Source organism: Corvus brachyrhynchos, unplaced genomic scaffold, assembly GCF_000691975.1.
Source record: "Corvus brachyrhynchos isolate BGI_N302 unplaced genomic scaffold, ASM69197v1 scaffold542, whole genome shotgun sequence".
Classification (NCBI taxonomy): Eukaryota; Metazoa; Chordata; class Aves; order Passeriformes; family Corvidae; genus Corvus; species Corvus brachyrhynchos.
Window position 1 is genome coordinate 1143913 of NW_008236766.1, and position 26400 is coordinate 1170312.

Here is a 26400-nt window from a genome sequence, read left to right on the forward strand (position 1 = left end):
CTGGCTAATAGAATCCAACTGTTGCCGCATGACATCATTCCCCAGAGTTAGGGAATCCAAGCTCGCTCCGACGCTCTCAGCTGGGAGTAAACACCACCACCAGTAAGGAAAAAAAAGAAAAATCAAACTTTACAATGGGAGGACATAACATTAAAAAGGCAATTTTTGTTACCTGAAATTTGGAGCATTTCCCTTTCCACTCCATTCTCAGATTTGTATTTCCCAGACAAAACTCTGTGTTATTATCTGAGGCAATCAGAAAACCAGTCGTTTAGTGTCTAATACCTGCTGTGCTTCCCATAACTCCTTCATATGACCTCTCGCAGCACTGATTCCAGCTAAAATGATTGCAGAGAACACAGACTGGCCAGGCCAGTTGTCATGGAGATCTCTCTCCCCCCCTCTTCATAAGCGCGCGCGCACACACACACAGAGATTTAAACAATTCTGGGAGGCATCCACAAAACAGCATGCCTTTTCATCAGCTAAGTTTTGAAACATTCCACCCTTCCTCCAGCCCCTCCCCAGAGTCAGCCCAGGAAGCTGAGCTTTGGTCAGGAATTGATTGCCGAAATTAGAGATATTGCCTTCTAAAAAAGGGAAAACGACCACAAAACCTGTATTTTTTTTCCCCCAGAAGGGAAAACAGAGATGTTTGCTCACCAAAGCTTTGAATTAAAAGTAAATCTATCACATTCAGCCCTGCAGGCTATTTGTCTTTGCCTGCCTTGCTATGAATTTGATATCTGAAAGCACTAAAGCTTTGTTGAAATACAATCATGCAGATTACAAGAAACGCTGTTGGCATGGCCTGAGTGCTTACCTTGCTGTTCTCCCAGTATCAAGCCAGTGACTTAATTAGCACAGGTATTCATAAGCTCATGCAGGACTTCCTGTATTCTTTCATGTTTCTGTAATTAAGAAGAAAATTGGGCAGGTCAGGAACTCAAACAAACAAACAGAAAAAAAATCCCCCAGCTAAACAAGAACACACAGATACATCTGGAAGTTTTCTCATACTGACTGTAAGTTTAAGTGCCTCTTACCCAAAACTTGCTATCTCCCAGTTAAAGGAGAAACTCATTTCACTGACATTTGCGAATACAAGAACTGATTAGTTTACCATATTCACTGGCACCATGGTTGCAAAACAAAACTTACTCCAAACATAAATAAAGACATACAACATTTTTTCCTTGACAAAAAAATCTAAATTAATCCCCACCAACGTCATATAGGAAAGTCTGGACTGATAAATCAAGAGAACAGAAAATACTTTATAAAAAAGAAAGAACATTTATTAAGAAAATTCAGTTTAAAAAGTATTTGGACTCAGAGGAAGAGTACTGTGCCCAAAGTTTTTACATTTTGAGAAATATCTTGGAGACAATCTTTAGAGCATTTAATCAGTCAGTCATTCAAAGTTTTAAAACATCATAAAAGATACTGAAGGGACTTCATGAGTGTGCTCTGCAATGAGCAGTATAAGCAGCAGTCCCTCTAGTGGGCAGAAAATTGCAAAGCTGCCTATGCCAAGCTAAATAGGAAATCAATTTCTCCTGTATCTATTAACCACTTCATTGGGCAGCTATGTTATTCCACCCCTGCATTTAAAACTCAACACCAGCCTATGAAATCCTTTATATGTTATTTGGGGAGCTGAACACAAGAAAACATACATTATATAATCAACATAACTAGGTTTATAGATGAGGAGACTAAAGAGTTTCAGCATATTACCCTTCTGGTTGTGTGAGATAGCCAAGATGTTTCATGGGAGCACCTGTCTCCCCATATATCCATTATTAGATATAAACTACACCAGTTTTCTGTACTTCAGAAAACTAAATTTTGTGAGTGACAGAGCTCCCAGCAGATTGCACACTTAAACCACCTCTCTCTCTAACAAGAACATCACACGAAGGCATATACATGAGGCATATTTTACACTGTTACCAAAAACTGCATGCAGACTACTCACAGGCAGATAAATATAACAAGACAGCTGCTTAAGCTATCAAGGGTCCAGAAGATGCTGAAATGACATCATATCAAATAGTTCCTAGATATGAAAGTGCCACATGCTAAGTTTGCAATTTCACACTAAGTTCCCCTAAGAACGCATCAGTGATGCCCAGCCAGAGCCATGAGAGACAAATACTAAAAAATTTAAACTTGGTTTTGTCCTGAAAGTTTCCTTTGGTGTATGACTAAGGTAAATTCATCACATGTGGCAAGTGGGCACAATTTCAGCAGTGTGACTGGGGAAAGAGGGAAACTGCTAATTCCTCCCAAGAAAGTAATGTTTTACACTACATCACTGCAGAGAGAGTGTTCAAAGACACAGAAGTGATAAAAAAACATCCTAGGATTTGATCAATGGACAAGTGAAATGGCTGATCACGCTCTGATCTTCTATAGACCCCATCACTGGTAACTCTGGAGTATGTACCAACCATCTGCATCACATCCCACTCCAGCATTCATGGCTCTGTGGCACTTCATTCTGTGACCACATCTGCATATATGGCAAGGTTCTGGGGGAGCAGGCAAGCTGGCATTTAGAAATCATTGAAAATGCTCAGTGCATTACATATGCACTCTGTTACAGTTTAAAATTCCAAGCAAAGCAAACAAAGTCCTTAAAATATATCACGCATACACAAATATGTAGGAACAAGGCACAGGAGTAAAACTATGACCCAAGCTTTGGTCTTGGGCAGGTAACTACCACAGAAGCCCTCAGACAAGCACATTTCTATTCTAAGCCTCATGAATACATCCCGAATCAGCTTCTTGCCAAAAGGGGACATATGTAGCTCAGACTGATCCCAGTGAAACAAGAGCTATTCCCACATTTTACTTTTTTCTCACTGGGCTTTCGTCTGAGCACATCAATACCTCAGAACACAATTTAGAATCAGGACAGAGTCTGAAATCATAAGCAGAGGACATGATGAATAGCTGGTTTTGTATTAATTACAGCATCATGGCTACCCTGCCATCAAAAGGCATCAGAGTGTGTACCCTCACCCCCTGCAGGAGACAGAAAATCCATTACTCACATGCAGCTGATGTTTAGTTTCTTATTTCCGATACACTTCCCATTTCTGACTGGTTGAACACACTCCTTCCTACGCTCCTGGCCCCATGATGCAGCAGCCACGTGAGGCGCAGGAGCGGGCATGCACTGAGCAGGGTGAGTGCCCAGCAGGAGCCCTCACCAGGCACACCTGCGGTCTCTGCCTGGAGACCTGCAAGGGAACCATGAGCTGCCCACTCTGCAAGCTGCCTGGTCTGAGATTCTTTACTGAATGCTTTCCAAGCAGCCATCATCAGCAACAGGAGAGGAAACAAAAATCAGACTTGCTCCTCGTGAAATTTTATCACTTTCAGTAGGGGAAAGCACAGCATCAGAGGTGAGCTACAGACTAAGCCAGCCACAACACCAGCACAAACCTCTGGTAGGTATAAATTCAAATTAATCACTGCTCCAACTTCCGTAACATTTTCCTTTGCGTTTTTTAGATAAAAAACACTCTTGCAAAGTTACTTAGGATTTTTCCCCTCCTCAAATAACTTTCTGTGCTTCACAAGGGCTTTTGCCCCTTTCCCACTGAAGATGGCCACCTTATTGCTCCTCCTTGTGTCACCTCTACACATTTACTGACCATCTTCTCAGTGACCTCAACAAATATATATTTGTTTGAAATTCCGTAATTTAAGACCCAACAACAAAAAGTGAAACTTAATTAATCTGTCCCAGTATGTTTTTAACCCAATACTGCTGCAAGTGCCTGCAGCTCCTGCTGACCTCACTGGGAGAGTCAGGGAGCTTGGGAGCAGCACTTCCTCATCACCAGGCAGTGACTTGCAGAGGTATGGAAATAAGGGGAAAAGCCCAAGCCAGCTCTTAATGTAAAGCACACATGCACTACAAAAACTGTGTTCTTTGCTCTTTTTATAGAGACCCAGCACTCAATACTTTTGCATAGGGAATTCTGTGGACTACCAGGTGGGACAAAGTGATGACAGGCAGGGCAGCAGCCACCACACACTCTGAAGCCATCCCACAGCACCACTGACTTCTTTAAACTAACAGTGCACAGCACTGGCCCTTATTGTTACACTCCAACATCATGGTGTAAGAACACAACAACAAAGTAAGTGGCACAAGATAACACCTCTGATCCCAAAAGCATCATTCTACTAAAGCGATTAAACCTTCCACTGCCTTAAGTGGCATGTTAATTTCAATTTTGCCTCAGTGCATGTTTTGCTAGGATTGTGGTATCAAAGTAAGTAGCACAACAGTACACTGTAGCCTTGCAAACGATAGCAAAGGAGTTGACCCAACACAGGAGCTCCCCAACTGCAAGGGGACTGCACAGGCAAAAGACAAAGATCAGTCAGCTATGGACTTGTTTTCTTTCCCCATTTCAGATCCATTACTTAAAGTGTATGCACAACTCTCTTCTAACAGGAGAATTAAGTTTCCATTACCTCAATGGTCTAGCAAGGATCACGTTTGCAGCATAGTACTGGTTTCATTAACCCAGAAAAAAGAAATGCATGTGTATATCCCCAGTATTTATACAGTACGTATATAGGAAATGACTAATCATAGCTGCGCTCTCTTTGAGATGCTGCCAATCCCTTTATGGCCCTATATCCCATTTCAGTTTGATGTCATTCTGCAAATGAGAGCCTGCCATTCTTGGGTCTGACCCTGACGCTGCAACTGTGTGCAAGACAGCAATTTGGAAAGGTTTCTAATTCACTGAAACTAAGAGGTGATCTGTACCTGAGGGCCATGACAGGAAGCTGACATGCATTCAATTCCTCTGCAAACACTCATTCAAAAATAAAGTGGCTTAACTTTGTGGATATTATTATTTTAGGCCCTGATTCAGCAAAGCATTTAAACGCTGACTTCAAAAGAACTTAAAAATACACCAAACATGTGCTACAATATTTTACCAAAGTGATGGTTTAGTAATGTTGTATATTTTAGAAAAGAGAGGTCGAAAGAGTTTTTATTTGGCAATTAAAGCTTTAAGACACTGTTTGGTCATACTGGGACACAACCCCTATTCTAAACCTGCTAATGATGCTGAAAATTTGCTGAGCAATAAGCTGAATAATTCCTTAATAAAACAACTTTAAACATGAACAGCATGGAATTAACTCATGCGAATGCCTGGTTTGAGAATTATCCATACCTATGGTCTGATTCATGACAGGAGACACATATTACAGCTCCCCTGCTAGAAAAGCAGTGCAAAGCCAAACAAGCCATACAAACTGGCTCTGGGCCCAGGCAGCCAATTCAGTCAGCCCTCAACATCCCAGCGCTGCAAACTGTGTCAGATGGCACCAGGCCAAGGCACAAGCCAAGCCAGAGGGATAACCAAAGGTGGGAATCTCATGTAAGTAAGTCCTTTGCTCCTTAACTCTCCAGAGCGAGCCCTGTCTGCAACCCATCTTCCTTCCAGTCAACATCCTTCCTTGCATGGCTCTGCCATATTCCAGGCATGCCCAAAAGGAAGAGACAGGAAGCTGTAGGTCCAAAACTGATGGAGAAGACCCCAAGGAGAGGATACAAATATCCTGTCTGTATATCCCCATCAAGGGTGGATTTATGTCCCAAGAAGAAGGGCAAATAAGACAAGCAGGTTTTCTCTGGGAACCAGCCATATCAGGAGAGATGTCGATGAGTTGCTTGAAATTCCACAGGATTTCTGATTTGACCCTACATGAATGCAAGGTCTCCATTTGTCTCACTTCACTACTTTTTCTTTCAAGTAAAAGTGAAAGGACAAGTTTCTGTTGCTCCTGTTCACAGCACGCATCCTGTGACACAAGATGATACACATGGGACTAGAAGACAGTTCAAAAAACAGATCCCCTCACACCTGGAATTGCACGGAACCAGAACACACAAGAATATAACTCTGGGAGGACTAGATCTTGTGTGAATCTGAGCAAGTGCTGCAAAGCTTTGACTTACTGGGAACAGAGGGGCACATAAATTATGGGAATACAGATCATATAAGCCAAATCCCCAGCTGAAGGGGAACTTTTCAAATTGTTGTCAAGGTAGCCCTTCCTGTACTTGTATCCAGGAAGTGGGACAAAGAAAAAGATGCTGTTGGGAACCATCTCTATTGATATACCGGCTATATGAAGTTGACAGGGAAGAGAATCTTTTAGCAAAGCAAGGGACGCAAGGACATAATATTGCAGGGACGACTTCTGAAGCAGAATATGGGTGGTGGTTGCATTTTTCACATTTTTCCCCCTGAAAAGATGCTTTCCAGAGGAAAAGAGTTCTTAATTTAAACTCAAAATGGAAAATGTGGGCCCCTAAGGCTGTGCATCCATTATGATATCACCTTGTTTACATGAGAAAAAAAAAATCACAACCGATAGAACTGTACACTCTTTGAACTTCTAAATAGATAAATAAATAGATAAATAATGACAACATGTTTTGTGATTCCTTTTGATCATCAACTATGAAAGTTCACAGGAAGTTTATGCAACCCCTTCTGACTGGATAGATCTTATCTTCGAAATGCTAGGAGCCAAGAGACTCCAAGAAGAAAGTGTCAGCCCGATGTTCCTTTGGACAAAAGGCAATGACTTCTCTGTGTGCTAACACAGTTGGCTTCCTTTATTTTCAGTTGTGACTTGAACTTCCAAGCTGGCCTGGAAACCCTGTGAACTGCTGCTAACATGCTGGGGGAATGCCTGTGAGCCCCACTTCTCATCTCTGGGGAGGATGGATAGTGCAAGCACTGGCCCAGCACTACTCCCCATCACCTTCACCCCATTGAAATCAAAGCCAGTGGTGTTTTCTCAGGGATACAGAGTTTGTCTTTTGCGCTGTCATAAACATCATAGCAGGCAGATTTTAAGCCACAGACAATAAAGCATTTTCTCCTCTACTTTGGATAGAACAGATAAACATAATATTGCTTTGAATATGCAGAACTCCTTTCATTCAAGGCCCTCAGGGTGCTTTGCAAAGCCATGTAAATGTCACTCCAGTGTGGCTGCTTGGAAAAAAGGAGTTCAGTGGCTTTGTGTGCAAGTCTGCACAGTGGCCCTCTGGAAACTGTGTGTGACCAACAGTGTTCTGAGCACCAGGCTCTGCTGCTTCCCCCAAGGCCAGAGTTAGAACCTGGGAGGTAGTTGGAGTCAGTCAAAATTGGAATGTTCCAGAAAACAATTTGGGCATGGGAAACAGCCAAAATGAAGCTTTTTTTTCTAGCTGGTTTCCAGTGCCACAGAGGCAATGAAAGCCAGTGACATTGGAGTGACTAGGATGAGTTTGTGCAGAACAAAAGAAATCCAAAACCAGACCATGCAGACAGTTCAAAAACATTTTATGAACTCTGTGTTTGTTTCTCAGTATCTCAGTGCTTTCTGGGTTTACCAATGGAGTGTGGTACAGAGATGTCCAAATGAGCCACAACCATCCTAACTCCAGAACTGGAAGCAGCACAGCTCCAACAGCACAAAGCAGTGCTTGAACTAGTGCAGCTGTATTTCCTGGGAAGGGGCCGTGGCTCCACACAGCGCCCAACTGCACTGTAGGGCGGTGCAGACCTCCTGGAGTCAGCTCCAGGGCCCTTTGTGCTGACATCCATTGTGTGGCATACACATTCCCTGAGCAACACACTGCAGACCACAGAGAAGGCCAGTCCCGGGGCTAGAAATTCAGCTCCCAGCACCCAAGCTCCAGATGAATGCTTTAAAATCAAGGTCATCCTTCCTTCTTCAGTTCTGTGCATTCTTCCAAACAGAGCTGGGGGATGTGTCTGAAAATAGCCCCACGTCAAGGATAGACTGTCCCAATGTCCACATTTAGGCTGCTGGAGAATCACACATCTACCTATCTTTTCTTCACCATTAACAGTAAAGGTTATTACTTAAGGAAAAAAAAAAGTACATATTCTGCTTCATTCTTGTCAAAACAGACGGCTCAGAGATAAGATTTTGCCTCTTGACATGAAAAAGCATAATTTCTTATTTTCATTAAATTACTTCCCATTTTAGAGACAAAAGGAAAGCAAGAATCAACCTTTTTTTTTTTTCCGCATCAAACCAAAAAGGGTGGAACTTGGGAAAGTACCAGTGCTTTTCTTCCAAGTCTGGGAAAACTATACAGTTTACATAGGCCAGGACACTGTTATAGATATTTTCCCTTTAAAACTCTGGATAAGGTCCATGTAGTCACATGATGTTCCCCATTGCTATGTACATTGTTTTAAGGGGGTGGACAAAACTCACTCCCTGCAACTGCTGCTGCTTGCTGTTCATACTATGGAAGCAGTGGAATCCCACAACACAGGCTCAGCATCAGCCATTTAGTGTGCACAGACCACACACCAGAAAGTTTGCAGAAGACCTGGTTGCCGGTGAAGAAGAGCAAGCGAAACCTCTCTTAGCCTCCATTTCTAGCTAGCCCCTAACCTGGGGAAGCACTGAACGCTACACCGACATCTCCACCTAAACCCCACAGCTGGGCCAGGCTTCCAAAGGAACGGGACATTCCTAATCAGTTCCACAGAGCTATGCCAAGATTTAAACATGTAAGCTATGGCTGTTACCCTTGCAGCTGGGTGTGTGTGTGCTCACTGCAAACACAAGTTAGTGCCTACAGTGCTGGAAGCAGCTCATGGAAAGTCTGAACCGTAAGATGCAAATCATTAGGAGCACGCATCACAACTTGCTCTGGGGAAAATTCCCCATTCAAGAAGAGACACGCTGATTACGTCTCCAGTTTTCTGATTTCCTGACGTGTGAAAGTCTCATCAGCAAACGTGAGAGCTCTGTGCTTACTGAAAGCATAAAGCAAAGCTCTCAGTTTGCCAGAAAGAGCGCTGAAAGGGCTATTTTGCACATATGCATGGTGTTGAAAACCTCTGTGCTTCCTCCTGCACTGCGTGGAGGGGCCTAACAAGGAGTCAGAAGAGTCAAATGCTGCTCTTGATTTTGACCCCATGCAGGCATATGACCTTGGATGGCTTTCTTTGCCCAGTAACACAAGGCCTGTTTGGCTTTCTGAAGGTGTTGGAATAATGCAATAAATTGTAATCCCACCATGAACTTCAAACAATATCTATTTTTGGTCACGTTATACAATTCTGTACATTAAACAGCCTCTAAGGCTGTTTCCAGTTTCTTAACCTGCTTCACATCTATGCATTTTTGATATTCCTTTCAGCCTGGAAAAGGCCAAATATGAACAGGGTTTTCTCATCATCCTTACCACTGAAATAAGAATTTTCCCTCACCATTTACATGGTCCCAGAGAGTAACAAATACAAATGCAGTCCTGAGCCACTGAAAGAATTAGAACCTGATTTTTACTGCCTGTTTATTCTGATGAAGACAGAATTTTGCACAATTTTTCTTAGATCTTTGTAGGTACATTGTGAGATTTAAAAGAAAAAAAAATCTGTGCTGTGAGTCAGTTTTAAAATCCCCTCCATCCAGCTGCATTCAAAATAAGCTGCACTGCACCTGTCTTGCAAAAACCTCCACAGTGGTTAAATATTCCACACAAAGTCTTGTGTCTTATCACTAGTTTTATCTCTGGTTTACCTGGGCGTGACCTGGAGCAAATCTTAGTAATTCTAATTCCTCACCTCCTCTAGAGTGGCTCCCAAGTATAATTCACATGGCTTGTGAACCAGCTGTAAAATGAAACAGAGCTTGCAGCCCCCATTCCCAGATATCTCAGACACTCATAGAAAGCCAGCAGGCCAACACAATATAGAAGATGTTTGTTAAACACGGTGTCATTTTACATCCTTTTGTAATGGCAGCTCAGTACCTCAGAAAATACAACCATCCCCTGCAACTCAGCATGAGACAGAGGTAACTGGAACAACTTTCTGCTTTCTACCTGTTCCCCTATCTCTAAAGGGCTGATAATAACTGGAACTATTAGAAATACTATTACAATAAATTCATTAACCACTGACTGCTGGAAGGAAAACATTACTGTAGTAAGAGGAGACTGGCTATATCTCTTTCATTTTAACTGGACCCCCACTAGTAGGCCCATTTAGGAGGCTGCATTAATACACTCCTCAGAAACACTTTCCTTATACAATTTTAAAATGGCACAGTGAGCTAGGAATGGAAAAGAAACGTCATGCACTGTCATGGACACGGAGAATAAGAGTCAACTCCTTGAAGTCTGTCTCCTGGATGAAAGAGCAAGCCCATTAACAGGAGAAGGTGATAAAAAATCCATATGCAGCACAGAGCACCTCTAAAAGCCAAAACAACAACAGGCAATTGAGGTGGAGAGTGGAGCAGACCGCTATGACTCATAGGCTATAAGTCTAGTCAGTGAAAAATCTGGCAAAAGTTTGCTGTTTGACTATGTCTGTACATTCCCAAGAGATTTATAGCTGCTTATTAAATCATCTGTTCCTCTTAAAACTAAAGAAACTGTATATGTTTCACTGGATTTTACATCTGCTAGAAAGACCCATTAACCATTAGTACAGAGTAGAGTTTTTCCTTTTGAGTGAGTCATTCAAAAGATTTCAAGACATTACTTGAGAGAGGAAGCAAAACCTACACAAGTGATGGGCTGCAGCATGATCCAAAACCTGCTACTTCAGGATGGATCTCCCTCACTGGCATCTCTGGTGTGCCTGGCTTATCTTCAAAATGGGTCTTTTGAGTAACAAAAACTTTCTGCAGAGGAAAGGAAAGGAAACAAGTACTTTCTACAGAGGAACGTTCTATTGAGGAAATAGTCATGGCTTCAAGTAAACGAGCACTGTGGCTTGAGACAGGGTTTGTGGAGCAGGTTCATGGAATGTGGGGACACACAGGCACACGCTGGTGCCAGAGGACCTGTCAAAACATGAGGAGATGGCAGTGTCATCAGCTTCCAGACAGAAGCTGCTACGCTTAGGAGCTGGAGGGAAAACACCACTAGCCCTGCAGTGGCATCTCAAAACCCAAGGGAAGAGGAGAAGGAGCTGTGCACAGTCCTGCCCCAAACACGAACAGTGCGGCTTGAGTGCTGGCTAGTTCACAGGAGAGCAAGACAGAAGGATGGGTAGGGCTGTCATTTCCATCCTGCTTAGCTAAACAAGCTGTTTTGTTATCTCAGAGTGCTCTTGGAGCATCTCCGCCCCTACCCTTCCCATACATTATCCATTGTAAAAACCTGCATTGACGAAGAATGTTCCTTCTCCCATCTCCACTCCCCTCAGTCTTACTTCTTTTGGTCTTTTTTCACCCTTGGGCACACCCACAGATTAGCTCTCTGAGATAGCCATCTCTCGATGGTAACGTACAAAGATGGTATTAAATAGAAGCCATTTGCTGAGGCATAGATGGGGCTGAACATCCCGAATTCCCAGAAGGTAGGAAAGTTTTATACATTTTAAATTAACCCCTTAAAAATAAACACAATCCATGCACATTTGCCAAACATATGCGAATGCAGAAATAGTGTATCTACAGCTACTTCAGTGCTAAGACTGGACTAGAGATGTACTTTAAAAACACCAAAAATGCCCTTCAGGGTCAGACCAGCAGTGCCTCTGGCTCCATACTCTGCCTTCAGAGGCAGTGAAAGGCAGTGCTAGTCAGGACAAGCCCAGGAACCTCGCTGCTTTCTGGCCATTTTCCCTCTGTCCGTGGGAGACCGCAAGCTGCGGGTGAGCAGAGCTGAAAAGCAGCGAGATTTACAAAATGTTGCTAACGGTGCTTTTGTTACTCCTGCTGTACCACTAAAATCCTATTAAGTCTGTAAAGCGAAGCACGACAGAAAGCCATGTGTGAACTGTTGCACTTAGCTGAAAAGTCAGCAGCTTGGGAGCTTGAGAACACAATAATGAAATCAAGACCCACACCAGCTCACGCACGCGGAACGCCCAAAGGCTGCGAGCGAGTGAGGGAGCCGAGCATCATCATGCCCATGGGCGCAACTGCGGCAGATTTGCCAGCAGACACTGGATGGGGGACAAGAAGGGATGGGTTGCTCAGCACATTTCTCTTTCATGTTTTTGAATTGCTGCCTTGTAAAAGTCAATTTTTTAAAAAACATGACAAGATAATGGTAGGGCCTGCTGAATCGGCACAGCTATGCTATGCCAAACTGATTCCTGCAGTAAATCATGTGCACTTTCCAAACACAAAGGCAGGGCTGTACAGCTCTGCACACTCGTTATTTACTTTTGCCAAAAATGACAAAACATCTGTCAGACTTGTTTTCTCTTTATTATCTCTGCATTGAACTATCTTCACTTTAGAACTGAATCGATACAGAAGGAATAAACAAGCATAAAGTCGATCTCCCAGCAATCTGTACAAAAACCAAGCCAGCATATGCTCAGTAGGTTACAGCCCATCTCCTACCCTACAACTGCACAGACCCAACCATCACCAGCTTCCTACCTGATGCAGTAACTAACTTTGATATGTCTGTCAATTCATCACTAATATGCTGAGATTGATTTACTGCTTTCCCTCTTAAAAAAAAGGAAACTATAAAACAAAAAAGGGGGGGAACATCATTATGGGAATATCCATACCCAGCACAGTAATACCACATCTCAGCCCATTCAGGGTGAGACATCATGACTAAGGCATATCAGCCCTGCTAGTCACATGCTAAAGGAGTCAGGTTGGTGGCACGGAAAATCAAGAGCATTAGTCAATCCTGAGCGATCACCTTTGTATCTTTTGATTTGACTCTCCTTCCTTAAAGGGGGCAGCTACACCAATTAACATCAGTTGCCTGCTCCGTGTCAACTTTGCTCCCTGTGTCATGTACATGGCAACACCGAATCTCATAACAGGTGAACTTGGAGAAACTCACAGCACAACTCACCCTAGATCAACACCACCACACCCGTGGGTGTCACCCACCCACCTCCCCAGAGATCCAGCCAGGTAATAAGCTTTGCAAAAGGAGAAGGAGTGATCGTTGTATTTCACAAGCACAGGAAGCACACAAATATTACTGTCCACTCTCACCACAGGAAACACCACATGAGAGCTGTTGTGAGAATTCCATCAGCCTTCCAGGCCAGCATGGAACCTGAGTGAGCCCTTAGGCAAGCTAATGAAGTCAATGCTCAGATTTCAAGCACATGCTCAAGTATTTGGCTGAGCTGGGACCATTTTCAAGTGTGGGATGCAGAATCCCACTCGACGGTTGCTTCAGTGACAGACTACAAAAGTATTCTTGACATATAATAATGCAGTAATTCATGGGGGTGCATTCTCCCTTAACCATAACCTCAGACTCATCTGTTCTTTGCAAGCAATAGTTTCTCAAGGAGAGTTGCTGTGCCCCTCATCTGAAACACAGAGAACAGCTGCCAGCCACAATAGGAAATGGTTTGCACTGTTTGAAAGTATTTCTGAAACCCCACCAATTCCACTCTATGAAAAAAAAAAAAAAGAAAACCCAAGCCAAAAAAACTCAAGTAACAACAAGAAAACCCAAGCGAATTTGATAGTCTTTATGTTGTTCATTGACGAGAAGCAAGGATCTTTGTTTTCGCTTTCAGACCATGCTGTTATTCACACAGTGAATTACAGACCTAACCACTCCTATAAATGGCTGTTCCCCGAACTCATGGTTTAAGTTTAGGTCAAAAGAAGATCATTCACATGTGAAGTATGACTCTCCTCTGGCAAAGTAAAGCCTTTCTGGTTCCTGACAATGCTATATCTAACTTATTTTTAACTGTCCTGATTTTCTGCCTCTTTTCCCCAAAATAAAAACTGGTAGATGTCAGAAGAAAAGGATTCTGCAATCCTCAATTCAAAAGGTCCCCTGGAGGCAAGCTCAGAGCCAGGAGTCAGCCAGCGACAAGCATGGACAGATTAAGACCTTCTAAACCCCAAGTTTCATTCTAACATGGTACCACTGACCTGCCCAAAGTCACATGAAAATCTCAATGCCTCAAGTGCAGGATTATAACACTTGTTTACCTAATACATGGGTTATCATAAAGATGCAGTTTATAATAACCAGATTGCTACCATTTGCAGATGACTAATGCTCCTCTGATGCCTTATAATACTGTGACTACTACCTGCACACTGTGATCATCAAGGAAAAAAATTATGCCCCGTAAAACTTACTTAAAACAAAGCAAACACATATTAGGCAATATAGGTTTAACCTTGTAAATTTAAGGTAATACAAGGTAAATTTGTCTAGTCCTCTACAAAGGCACAGCACCTACCTAGCAGAGGCTGCTTCATTAAGCAGGGTATGTAGTTTTGAAGGCATAGTTCATTTCGCCAGAGTTTTAGATGAACAAGTACCTGTTTGCACCTGCTAGTCAGGAGCTGAAATAACTGATAAGGAACTCTATCCACAGACACCTGGAGGCGAGTGATTGCTCCTGTCCTTAATGTGTCCACAAAAATGCAAACACCACACCAGCCACTAGGCTCCCAAGCCGACCAAGAGCAGACAGCTATTTAAACACATACAGGACCCTGTTTTAAAGTTGTAACAATGGAGTCAAATAACAGGACACCCAAAAAACATGCAGCAGAGTTACTAGCTACTCCCCACTCAGTTTGGTTATCACTGATGCTTAGACCTTCCTCCCACATGCCATGCTGTCAGAATCAACAGGCAAGTTTCCGTGGAACTTCAAATCCTGGAAGAGTTTTGGAGGCAGGGGGTGGGTGGAGGATTGGATCAGTTTATTTTTTTTAATAGTTCAATGTTTTCAACATGTTTGTTTTCTACCAAATAAAACTGGATAGGTAGTGAAAGATGCCAAGGACCAATCAAACCTCCAAGGGTCTGAAAATGAAACCTCAAAATGCTTTGTTAACTATTAAAAACTTTGGAAGCAAATTAGCCTCATCTGTGTGGCTGGCAGGAAGATAAAACCTCCCAGTGCACAATCACATCTGATTTCCTGCAAAGCTCTGCTCTGAAAAGCAGGTGTTACAGGAGGAGAGTGCCTGCGTTGCAAACAGCCCTGCTCACCTTCGGTGCAGTTCCTGAAATGGGAGCAAAGTGGAGAGCTTGGCCATAAAGCTGTGCTATCCTGATGCATGAGAAAGCTTCTAGCTTATGAATTAGCATCTCTTTTTAAATAAAAGACAAAAGTAGTAGGAGAATATCACTGAAAAGTTATTCCTTTCCTTCTCTTCCCCTTCCCCCAGCTTTCTAGAGAAAGTACTTTTTAGGGAAATTGCATACAGTGTGTGCAATCCTCCTGCTTGGAAAATTTGGTCTGCTAATAAAATCAAATGCAAAACAACAACAACAAATCTATTTTTGATGGGTTTGCTTGTCATGTCACAGACCCCAGCTTCCATTCTCAGGGATTTACCAAAATATTTGTTTATTTACACAGAGCTAGAATTCTGGAGTACCAGATGCTCTTCTGATTGACCTTTGGCCATGCTTAGAGGTTACAGCAATTAAATATACTTGCAGTGACATCAGTAGGGAAGTAACTGTGCTGTAAATAATAAGTTACAAAAAAGTGTGGCTTTGTCCATCCCTAACCAATACTCAGCTGTGTGAAGGATAATGGAAGTTCCCTCTTCACCCCAGCCCTGAGCAAAGCGCCAGTTTCTTTCCCTTCAGTGAACACAATCTCTGACCACTCCAGGTAGACACAATTTTCTCCTGTCACGGCTCTCAGCTCACTGGGAGAGGCATTGAATCACAGACCCACCTCCTGCTCTCCCTCTAACACCACAAAGCAAGTGGACAGTAAAAATAAGAAAAAATTCATGCTACTGGTTTTAAGCACTTTATGCCTTGAAATAAATCCCTGAGACACTCTGAGATGACCTAAACAAATCACAAAATTCTAGGAATAAATAAAGGTGAAACACCTCCTATTAGGTTTACAGATCTCAAGCCTCTAGGACTCATGTTTTAAGCTTTCCTGTGTAGCTATAAAAGCCAGAGAGGGTCAAGATTTCTGATAGTCACTTAGCTTCAGGCCTTAAAAAAAGGTAGAAAAAACCCAAATACAAACCAAAAAATCCTCCATTAAAGTTGGCAGAGTTGACAAGAGCAAGGAAGAAAAGCTTTGGATTTTTTTCTTTTGCATTTACCACCCACTGTCTCCCACACAATAACATTGGGTAAGAGCACATTGTGACAGCACTTCTAGATCTTACTTTAAAATTCCTTAGTCACTGTAATTGTATACAGAGCAAACAAGATCTGCCTCACTTGCCAGCAAAACAGAACAGCACCTGGACCACAACATGGCAGCCTTACAGGAGGTGTAAAGATGAGGAGGAGAGAAATCAACCAGACTGGAATTTGAATACTGGAAGACCAGACCAGCACACCCTAACCCAATGTGAGCAATGCTACCTTTAATGACACAAATGAGAGCTATTTGATAACCATCCAGTGTTTCGATTATAGCTTTGTCTCTCTATGTGAAAGCTGACAACTACTTCTTGCAGGATACAGCCACCACATTGGGGTTGTGACACAGCTGTAGTGTCCCTACAGGGATTCAGGATGTAACAAAACCTATCACATTCTACCTAATGAAGGTCAGCTCTTCCCTGCCCTACCAGAGGGATTCATACCCAAAAAATGGCACATCTGGAGATGGAAAAAAAGAACAACTTAGATGAGATCCACCAACCCAGGGCAGGAGGTTTCACACTATCAAAACTTTCTGGTATTTTCCTGGAGCAAATAACACCATATTCATCTGCACATTATCAGCATATCCATCTGCACATCAGGCTTCTCTCAAGAGGTCATGACGGTTAAGAACATATTCTTCTCATTCACTAGTTTTACTTGTAACCCCCTCCATAGCGACTCCCGCAATTACTGTTTCCACATGAATCATTACGTGCTGCCTACACTTCAGCCACACTCCCCAAAAATATCTGTGCTGACTGCAAAAGCACATGCTACCACAGACCTTTCTTACAGATCAAACTGCAAGCAAGCAAGCTGCAGGACTTTCCTGCATGTTTATTTTGTGAACCCCACATGCAGTAACTTCATCTCCCAGAGAACATGTGTGTACAGCTCAGCCCTGGGGGACAGGGCGATGTTCCCTTCCCTTCTCCCACCCATGCTGTGGATGGCTGCTGTGTGGAAGTGCATTGTTGAGGGACAGATCAGCCTATGAACATTTCTCCTTGGATGAAGAGCTCCCTTTGAACTCTCTTATAATGGCCCCGACCTTGTGCACACATGTTCATTGCCTGAGCTGTGGGTGGGAGGCGCATCTGGCGCCAGCTCTTTGCAAATCTTGCACAGCTTCATTCTCAAGACCACTGAAGTCGACGTGGGCTTTTCCACAGACTTCTTCAAGCTCTGCACCAGACCCACATTCCTTCATTTACAAGGACTGCACTGACTATTTTCAGAATTGCACTGAGTATTTTCAGGCAAGTGTTGAGTCACCACCCTACTGCTGCAAGGCCGGGAGAGTGACCTGCTCAGCCAGCTTTTTGCACAAGCCCTCAAGGCAGACCTTATTCACTGCACTCACTGTGTGCATTTTTTTCTCACCAACACAGAGGAAAATTAGACACAAACTGGCCATGAAGAGTCTTGGGCTAGAAACTTGGAGCAAACAATTTTTCCCTTCCCTTTTCCAAAACTTATATTCACTCAAACCCTTCGCTAACACAGAAATGTCCCTGTCTTTAGCAGACAACTGCTCACCTCAGCTTTACCCTGGGACTGCAGGGGACATCAACAGGGAGGAGCTCATCAAGACTCAACCACTTTCTCAGTCTGCTCCTCAGGAAGTGAAATATTGGACTCTTCCATGCTTTGGCCCGGGGTACACTCATAACTCACCATTTGGCCTCCAGAAAGGAAGCCCTACTGTTCCTTACTCACACCCAGTAGCACTTTAGTCACTGAGCTGTCTCACAGAGCCCAGAAGAAATTCTTACATAGTAAATAACATGTGCCATTAATTATGTCAGTGCTTGGCCCACATCAGAGCAGCTGCCAGGGCCCCAAGTGCACCAACACCCCTTAAATGCTCTGTCCATCCAGACCTGGGACTTGCACCCCCAAAGCCACTGCCCAAGAGACCAGAAGCCTGGGGTAAGCTCAGGCTCAGCCATGCTGCAGGTTTGCCCACCCCCAGCCCTGTCCTTGCTGGGCCTGACTCGCTGCATGGATTTAACTTGGTCCCGACTCTTCTCTCTGCATCTGCACAGTGATCGCTGGGCTACTGGGGAAATCTGTCACCGTCACCAACCTGGTCCCACTTGGGCACTGTGGGACTTTGCTGAGGTCAGTGAGAGCATTGTCCTACCTGTGCTGGGGTCACCCTCAGCTCCTGGCTCATCCTTTCTCATGTTCAGCCCTTGCTCTCTCTTCCCTGACAGTGCCATGCACCCCACACTGTTTCCATTTCCTGGTCACTCTGTCTAGCTTGACAGGCCCCAGAGCATGATTAGGAGAAGCATCACATGGTAGCCAGGGGCTGGCATTAAATTTTGGCGGAAGGAGATATATCAGAACACCTTTTCCAAAGGGATTCAGCACCTTGGTTTTGACCCATGGAAAATCTGACGAAGTAGCAGCTAACCCAGTATCAGAGCAGGTTTGGGAAACTGGGTCACTGGTTTTCCTGGTGATTAATTCCAGGGCAAGATACCCATCTGGTTCAGACACAGTTCAAAACATCCCTCCTTATACAATCAGATGTATGAACAGGAAAGGCACCTTTGCAAGCAATCATTCCTCTTCAAACAGAAATACTGTATCACAGAAATGCACGATTTCCTGCTCACAAAAAGGGCTGATGGACAAATTCAATTATTCAAGCTTAGCAAGGTTCTCAGCTATCCAGACTTTTCTAGCTAGCCTGAGATAAAAACAAAATCTTAAAATAACTTTGTTATTCCCACACAAACAAATTTTCAAAAGCTTATTCCATTTGCACTAAATGCATTGTGGCAGGGAACATCCTTACAGCCCCACAGCAAAACTAGAACGGCACCAGAGAGTTTTCCTCAGGATATGCAGCAATCCTTGTGAGCACTCTGGCCTTGCCTTACTCTCTGCCTGTTGAGAGCTCAGGCTGGAGGCAGTGAAAGAAAACTGGAGTCCAGTTTTGGAGCTGTTTTATTTTTGGTCCTGGAGATTCACTCCTCCTCTTTACATATCATCCTTTCAAACAAAATAAACAAGTCTTACTCTCTTTCCTGTTCATAGGTAGAGGCAGAGAAATCCAGAGAGCTGATTTCTACCAAGAACAGATACCAAGATCCAGGTGCACTGTATGAACTTCACAAGTTATTGCAGGTTCTGCAAAGTGGCATAGTGATGTGCCAAACTAATACAAGCCAAAAACCAAGCATATGATCAACAGAAAAACCACCAGGGGTCGGTTTCAAATCTGGGGTTTTTCAAAATGTAGCACCTGTATAGGCACCTTCATAGTGACATCCTATACTATATGGTACCAGCAAACCAAGATACAATTTCTGGAGACATCATTTTGTTTTGGGAGGGATACCATTTTACATACAGCTGTCTACTTTCTAAATCATCTACCTGCACTGTTTGATTCCACCCACACTTCACCCCACCCCTAAACAGTGCTGTCTTTAAATAGCCAACCAAAAGCTCTTGCAGTGTCACTACCTACATATTTTGGGGGCTTTTTGCAGGGAGGATTAAGGGGCTTGGGGAGGAAAGATTGTGGTTGGGTTTTTTTATTGCCCTGAAGTTAAAAAGGGGGCTTTGCCCTCCAACCTTTGGTGGTTATTCTGATACAGATGCCTACAAAAGGCACACTCGTATTCTGGAGACATTGTGCAAAGACAGTATGAGACAATAAAGAGCAGAAGTGGGCTGGAATGTTTGTCCTGGGAGTCCCACAGGTAGTCCAAGTTTCCAGGAGGGAAACACGGAGGAAGAAGAGAGATCTTGTATGTTCTCTCCCTAAGGACAACTTTAGGGCTCTAACATTGTCTGCATTGCTCTGTTTCAACACTGCATGCTTGCTCAAAAAAGCAAAACTCAGCTTCCCCAAAAGACACACAGCTCTGCAGGTACTTGTACATAACAGTGACCACATTCATAAGGTTTTAAAATAATAAAGAAAATACATGAAACAATATGAGCAGAAGCCATATGGGTACATAGGTCATTCGGAACTGAATCCAGAAGTTTAAACCATTAGATTTCTTGATGTGGCAAAATCAGCCTGGCCCCATCATGAGACCTAACCTTCCCACAAGGGTCACAAAACAGGAAAGGCCGGGACTAAGAACAACAATAACTGCAAGAAAATAAACTTTATCTGAAACTAATCAGTTACTAACGATTTGAGGAAGATTATGTCAACTCCCCATACATGGGTTCTTTATCAGAAGGGGTAAAACACTACACTTTCAAATAATAGATGTGACTTGCACATTTAATCTGCAATTGAATGTTCTTCAAGTACTCTTCTCATGTTCCTCAGGGGAAAATGAGAGAGGATTCCCTGCATCAGAGGAATATCTGCTGAGGGCTCAGTTTATAAACAGTCAGGGTTTTCCACTTTCCACAAGATCAAGTGCTTTGATGTGACCTTTCCTAATGAAGCTGTAAGATTCACTCTCCTACAGCCACCTGAAAGGAGGATGTAGCAAGGTGGGGGTTGGTCTCTTCTTCCGGGTAAGAAGAGACAGGATGAGAGAACACAGTCTCAAGTTGCACTAGCGGAGGCTAAGTTTGGATATAAGGAAAAAATTCTCCACCAAAACAGTGTCAAGCACTAGAATGGGTTGCCAGGAAAGCGGCTGAGTCACCATTCTTGGAGGTATTTAAAAGCCATGTAGATGTGCCACTTAGGGACACAGTTTAATGGTGGACTTGGCAGTGCTGGGTTAACAGTTGGATTCACTGATCTTAGAGGCCTTTTCCAACCTAAAGGATTCTATGGTCTATTCTGAGTATTTGATTTTATTCAGATATATAGAAACAGCTGTCTGTAATGTGAGCAGAATATAGAATATTCCACAAGATTTTTGTATTGCTTCCTGCGGAATTCCAATTTGTTGGCTGGAATTCATCCTGGCTCTTGATGTTTCTCCTTGACCAGGTATTAGCATTCCTCCTGATGCCAGCCTGACAACAGTTCGGTGTTTTTCATAAACAGTCTCTCAGATCACACTGCTACGGTCCATTTGTGCTGCAAGGCTGCAGACAGCTCCAGTTCAGAGAGAGCTTGCTGGAGGCATGATCTCAGCAGCAGAAAGCCAATTGCTCCTCTACAGAAAAATGAAAATGCTTCATGTCCACACACATAGATTTGTTGGAAGCAGTTTGTTCTGAAATTTGTGGTACAATCAGTTCAGCGTTAATTACACATGTTCATAACTGATGATCAGGTCCTTCTAAGAGTTGAACTTCTGCAGCTGGAGATGCCAACAGACCCGTCTTAAGTTACCAGGATTTTAATGGGAAGTGTCCTGTAATTTTACAAAAATACAGACACAGGAGGAATGCCCCTCTGTATCATCTGCAGGCATGATTTCATGCATAAAGGTTTTCACTAGACACACTCTTAAGAAGAGTTATAGCAGGTTTTGATCTCTCCCCTTCAGCACCCTCAGGCCTCATCCACAGCAGCTGAGACACTCTGAGCTAAAGCCTCAGTGAAAATATTGCCATTGATGAAATTTCCTCTGACCAGGGAGGTCAGGGATATATTTTGGCCAGGAACCTTAATGACCCGACAGCACTAAGACAAACCTGTTCCAGCTATTCGTCTGCATTCTTTAGGCATGAGGACATGAAGAAGGGGAAGCACTGAACTATGTAAAGCTGTGAAGGAAAGAGAGACATTCCACGCTACAAAGCTGTTCCAGTTAGCATCTCATTTATATTCTGGGATATAAACATAACTTCTCTCCCATATGTGAGGAAGATTCCCATACATAATTTTTCAAGACCAGTGCTGCATAAACCTGCTTATAGCCCAGTCAGCCCACAACCTCTGAGAATTTTTAGTGAGTGACATCTTTGACCACTTTTTAGTATACTACCAATAAATGAATCAAAGTTAACATGTATTTCTCTGCTTCCTGCCCACTTCTTCTATCTGCTTTTTTCACATCAAAAAGGGACCTTTGATACTGCTTACACACAGTTTATGCATGTAGAAAGACCAAGAAATCTGGCTTCAATCACCAACTGGTGGTTGTAGACAACACTGGAATATGAATAAAGGTAATAAAAGGCAGCCAATGGAAAAAAAACATCTGAGGAGACCATGGTCTTGTTAACAAACAGCATGGCATGAACAATGAAGGCAGGTATAGAGAAAAAGCAGAAGATGAGGTAGGAGGGTGCTGTGCCATCCAGATTCCTGCCAAAGCCCATAGGAACAAGAGATGGGTTTAGATAGACAGGCCTGTCTCCAAGCTAAAATTCCCAAAAGAAACTAGGAGTTCATTTCTCTCTCTTATTCATGCATACTTTAGAAACCTCTGGAGACTGCTTTGCAAACTGGAACAATGAAACAAAATCTCAAGACAATAAATGGGGCATTGACTCTCTGCCACTGTTGGAGGAAGGCCTTTTCTGACTTGAGGGCAGTACCTTGTTTTCTCTTCACAACAGCAAAGCACGGCAGAGTAAGCATTGTCTTCCAGGATGACCTGAACAAAGAGTGGGGCAGCAGAGTGGTACTTGGCTGGATCAATTACCTTCAAAAATTTCAAGTTGAAATCCACCTTTCCACAGGTATATCTCACTATCCTTTCGTCAACTATTCTATGATGTCATAACAGGTATATTTCCAGCTCCATTTCTGCTCCTAAACTCCAAGAAACTCCATATATATTGCAATACATCAGCAGTGAAACTGTTCATGTTTTGTTCTCATTTACAGCATAAGCACTTAAAACTAAACTTAGACCTCACTTGCCTTTTCTTTGACCAGGAGAAATTCACTGTTATTATTTATCTACACACTTCACTTTGTTTGGAACTTTAATTTCTAGAAATGATGGTTTTCATGCAAAAGTGGTAAAGCAAGTGCCTTGTTAAACTATGGTGAAGCATCAAAGAGGCAGCTTTGTGGCCAGAAGACTCAAAGCCCCAGCTCCATCTTTGGCATTTTGGGAAATTCCAGTCATGCAAGTAATTTTATTTTCCTCCACTTTGATTTCTTAACCTACAAAATTGAGATACTGGCTAAAATTATTCAAGGACATTACCATATCCACATCTTTTATCTCATGTTTGAATGAGACCAAAAATCTTGTGTTGCACAATAAGCCAGTTGTGCTGATATGTCCTTTCTCCCATAAAAAGCAACTGCTGGGTTTGTTTCTGTTTCATTTAGGTCTTTAGACCACTCTGGCTCCTCAGGAAGCTCCCCCAGCATCAAATGAATTCCAGAAAGGGTTCAGCACAAGCAAAACAGCATATTTTAATCATGCTTCACTGAATCAAAACCTTTTCATTAGCTCTAGTAATGGCTCCATCCAGCTTTGCAAAGCACTATGGAGAATTGCATTGAAAAGTGCTATATCAGAGCTAGGTATTATTACCTACACAAATAGAGCTAAAGACTTCAAAAGACATATAGGCAACATCTTCATGCCTTCCTTTACTTAAACACTGCTTCAAGTCATAGGATATTCCTCAAGGAAGAATTTCAAATCATTTAACAATTAAAAACCTTGCAACACCCTTGAAAAATAAATAGTGAAAAGTGGGCACTCTCAAATTGCTTCATCAGCTGGAATACAGCCGTTTCTGGAGCAAAACATAATACTCATTTAACAGCTCAAAGCCACGGAAGTATAAAGGCCGCAAAGGAAAAAATATTGTTGTATCCATTTAGACCAAGAGGGGAAGTTTGTGGAGGCAAAAGCACAGTAAACCAAAATAAAACAAAAACATTTAAATAGCACCCTGCTCTTGATGCCAAACTGGTCAGAAATAGCTCATATTACCAAATTTAGTAATCTTCCAAGGAGGAGTCAAAAGCAACAAATCTTTATAGGCAATGGTAAGGGTAGAAGGGAGGGTTTTCCGGGTTTGATTTACTGGCTAACTTAATCTGTACTGTTTGTGATTGCTTAACAGTGTTGGTGGGCTGATCTTGTGCTATCTTTAGATGACACTTTAGTGATACAGGGCAATCATTATTACATTCTGGTGAGCTCAGAGTGCCTTGAACAATTGCTTTGATCCAAGAGATGTAATGACTCCTCGGACAGACACGCACAAGTGTTAAGTCCAGCACCTGATCCAGATCTCATTTGAAAACCATGATCTCCAAGAGGACTGTGCTCTCAGCTTCTCTGGTCAGGGGACAGATGCCATACCCTGAATCACAGAACCAAGCAGGCTCTTGGTAGGTCTTGTGGCCATAGAATGAGCCTTGCCCAGTCTGTTTAGCCTACGAGAAACTGTTTAGTCAGAATGTTTTAGTGGACCTTGCAAAAACCAGTTTCATATCACACGCCTTGCTTTGCCAAAGCCACCAGTCCTAGCTCAAAGGCAGATTCCACACTGCTTTCCAAGCCTGCTGAAAAATGTCATCCTGCTCCTTCAAACAGGGGTAACACACTATCATACTGGGGTTTTTTTCACCCTTTTACATTAAGTAGAGTAAGAAATACCCTGAGAAGCAGGGGAGTGGGGTGCTGGCTACTCTCCTTCTTTGGTCTCTCAAACAACATTGCAGAAAAGACTGACATTCAGTCTTAGAGTAAGGAAGGGCACTGTAGGTGGTCATGGCAAATTCCAGCCAGGAGCACGATCCTCGCTGTGCAGTGAGCCCCCAGGAGCAGCTTTCTAAACAAGTGGAGCAGAAACCCAGTGTATTAAAGGCATTGATTTTCCTACAACTACGCTCCCAGGGGGATACCAACTGGGCATCACTCAGCCTTGCAGAAGGATATATAATCTGATCTCGTTAAGTATCAGCTATGGAAAAACAGATGCTTGTCCCTGCTTTTCAATTCACTTGCTGTTGCTACTAAGCACAGTAGAGAAAACAATCAATGGATCAGGTTTCCAAATGGGAAACAAAACCACTGGAAAGATCTTAAGTCTACTTTCACCTTGTTGGGAGTTTTTATCATTACTTCACAATCCTCTTCTAAGAAACACAGTATCATGCTGTTTACATGCACTTAAATACTTGAGTTACCTCAGCAAAATGCAAGTGTGTTACTGTAGTTCAAGGTTTAGACTTCCATCGCCCTTATTGTGAACAACATCCTTTGCAAAATACAAAAAACAGACACATTTTCAGGATTTCTTTTTCTGGCTTAAAAAAAAAAAAAAAAAAAAAAAAAAACCAAAAAACACAGAGGGGTTGGTGATACCTGATTTGTACTGGTAATGCATATTCCAAATAAATAGTTTCTTTTGTTGCAAAAAAAAAAAAAATTTAAAAAAAAAAAAAAAAAAAAAAACACCAAAAACCCAGATGGGGTTTCAGTTCCAAATATGCAATTGGCATTTGGCCCAGTGTAAAGACATGCCCAAACCGCCGGAGGATGGAGCAGCTGTGGGGCCAGGGGTAGGTCACTAACTGCCTAAACCAAGGAGACTTTGCAGGAGGGATTCCCTTAGGACAGAGAAGAGCTCTGAGGAAAACAAGCAGCCAGTATACTAAATCACCTCCATTCAGCCTCATCATACACAAGTTGAAAGCATTTTCTGTCCCTTTAATGTTCCTTCTTGCTCCATCTGAGCCAGAAATTGCCAGCCAGCCTGGTCTCCTGATGAAACTATCTCCCACCATCAGTTTACAAGGAAAGGAGAGTTTCCAGAGTAGCAACAAATCTAGTATGGTACTGAAAGAAACTTTTGGTAATTACAATAAAGTGCTGTCATGAAAGATTGGCTAACTCATCTTGCGCTCCAAGCTCCGTGGAAATGTCAACATGAGTGTAATAAAGGACCAGAAAAAATACTGGGGGAGGAAAAGAGAGCAGTTCACTTCTCCAGCCTGCATCCCCTCCACGACAGAGGAAAACTGGCAGCTGTGGTACCAAACATCTGTAAAAAGACACAGTGAAACCAAAGCACAGCTGAGGATGTAAACAAATCTCCTGTTACCTGCTTATTCTCCCCCTATTGTATTTTATGCATATAACTTTAAAAAATTTGACCCAAATGCAATCCATTTACACAAAAGTGAAATTTGAAAAAGTTGCAGCAAGGTTTGCTTCAGGGGGACTCAAGTCAATAACAGTCAGCATGAATAAAAAACTAAGAGAGTCCCTACAGAATCCAAAGGACTGAGAAAGAAATAAGGTTGTTTGAAAGGTTTTCTCAAAGAAAGTGATATCTAAAACCCAATTTAACCTAAACCTGAAAACTTTAGAGCCCAGTAAATGTGCAAGAGAGACCTATACACCATTTCCTATTAGGTGGCTGCCAAACAG

General features: G+C 42.7%; 1 protein-coding gene across 1 annotated transcript in view; it reads right to left on the minus strand.

Moving 5' to 3' along the window:
- The window catches only part of ST5 (suppression of tumorigenicity 5), a 159783-nt gene that overhangs the window by 122731 nt on the left and 10652 nt on the right, over positions 1-26400 (minus strand). The window contains 1 exon segment of the mRNA XM_008644869.2: positions 824-911. The gene's annotated coding sequence lies outside the window, so the exon portion shown is untranslated.